General features: G+C 25.3%; 1 protein-coding gene across 1 annotated transcript in view; it reads left to right on the top strand.

Annotated features, from left to right (window-relative positions):
* Positions 1–227: 227 nt before the first annotated feature.
* The window catches only part of LOC115213404 (transmembrane protein 272-like), a 275325-nt gene continuing 273209 nt past the window's right edge, over positions 228–2343 (top strand). The window contains exon 1 of the mRNA XM_029782355.2: positions 228–455. The gene's annotated coding sequence lies outside the window, so the exon portion shown is untranslated. The remainder of the gene's footprint in view (positions 456–2343) is intronic.

The raw sequence follows: 2343 nt of genomic DNA, 5'->3' as shown, positions 1-2343 counted from the left end.
GTAGTGCTGGTTATGGTGGTAGCCGTAATGGCGGTGGCACTAAAATTGACAATACACTATTGGCGATAAAACAGCATTGTCACTGAAAAAGGTGTAAATTCATTCACAAGGAATGGTGTACACGTTCTATCGCCGTGTTGTCGTGGCTCTTTACATAAAAACAACAACAACAACAAGAGATAACAACAACAGCAACAAAAACACCTGTAAACAGCTACAGCAGCAGCAGCAGCAACAGTTGTTATAGTAGCAGTAGCAGGGGCAGCAGCAGTAGCAGCAGTAGCAATAGCAGCAGTAAAATTGTCAAAGCCAGTCTCTGAGTAGTCAACGTCATGTTGTCTTCTCTCTCATAAAATCAGTTGTTATAAAGAGTTGTGGAATACCGCGTCTATCGGGCGACACAAGCAAAAGCACGCACTTAACATCGTTTACAAACGAGAGCCAAGTGTAACAAAGTAAGCGGTCGAGTTTATTTTCCTTCCCGTAGAGGTGCTCACTCTTTACCTACCTATCTCTTTCTCTTGCCCTATCGCAATCGTTTTTCTCTCGTTTTCCTCTTTATTCACATATTTCTTTCTGTCTTTCTTCGCTTCTTTATTTTCAATATTATTTATGCTTATATACAACATACTTAAATACATATCTAACACACATACATACATACAAACATACATACATACATAATACACATCCATACATATATACATATATATATATATATATATCTATATAATATATATATATATATATATATATATGAAAAACAAGTAAAAATAGAAAATGCTAAATAATTTTATAGTGAACATTTACTATAAGTTTACATTTACTATAGTGAACATTCACTATAAAATTATTTTAGCATTTTCTATTTTTTACTTGTTTTTTCATATATATCAACTCGTGTGTTCCTTTTCACCCTTATACATATATATATATATATATATATATATATATATATATAATATATATATATATATATATATATATAACTATATATATATAATAATATGTATACATTATATATATATACTATATAATATATATATATATATATATATATATACATATATATATACTATATATATAATAAGAGTAAATAATAGTTTTTATAATGGTTTTTTAAAAAAGAAACAACAATTATTTACGGGTAGATTTCGGCATGTAAATATAACCATAACGGTAGGAACTTCTATAAAAGTTCAATATATATTTTGTATATAGATAAAAAAGGCGGCAACAGGTTACTTAGCCACATACCGATAAATTAGAAATAGCAGTCAAACACTGTTTATTTCTGTTTTCTACAAATGAGACTACACATACGTGGAGTCTTTGACTGCTATTTCTAATTTTTCGGTATGTGGCTAAGCAAAAACTATATATATATATATATATATATATATATAGATAATATATATATATATATATATATATATATATATATATATATATATCATATATATATGTATTATATATATATATATAATAATCTATATATATATATATATATATTATATATATATATATATATAACATACATATACATATATATATATATATATATATATATATATATATATATATGTATATACATATATATATTTTATATAATATATGTATATATATATATATATATATATATATATATATATTATTAATATATATTATATATAGATATAATATATATATATATATATTATATATATACATACATACATATATATATATATGTATATTGCTGATTATTCTACACTTTCTTTAGTTTCTGTCTATTTTAACTCCTGGTTCCCCCCTCTTCTTTCGTTCTTTCTTTCTCTCTTTCTACGTTTCTAGTTACTTCATTTTCTTTCTATTTCTTTCTATTCTTCTTGCTTCATCAACTTTTTCTTTCTTTTTGCGCTTATTCTTCATTCCCAAGACCCATTGTTTCATTTTAGCACGTCTTGTATATTTCCTTTTTAAATATCAGGTTTTTTTTTTTTTATCTTTCTTTCTGAATACCTTCAAAATAATTCCAACTATCATTTCAACATTCTACTTTCGTTTTCAACTTTGTTTTCAGCTTAATTCCGTTTCTTTATTTAAATAGTATTATATATATATATATATATATATATATATATATATATATATATATATATATATATATATATATCTTATGAGTGATTATCCTTTCGTTTTCACAATACAAAACAGGGCGGCACCGAGCATGGTGACTTACCTCTTTAGGATCTCCCCGCAAATGTACAGAAAGCGCAAAAATATTATCGATCAAATTTTATACAGAACGAATTGATTGACTTGATACTATGTATTGTTTTCTTTACATATTCTTTCTGTCGT

The sequence above is a fragment of the Octopus sinensis genome, linkage group LG6, assembly GCF_006345805.1.
Source record: "Octopus sinensis linkage group LG6, ASM634580v1, whole genome shotgun sequence".
Classification (NCBI taxonomy): Eukaryota; Metazoa; Mollusca; class Cephalopoda; order Octopoda; family Octopodidae; genus Octopus; species Octopus sinensis.
This window is presented reverse-complemented; position numbering and strand designations above follow the sequence as displayed.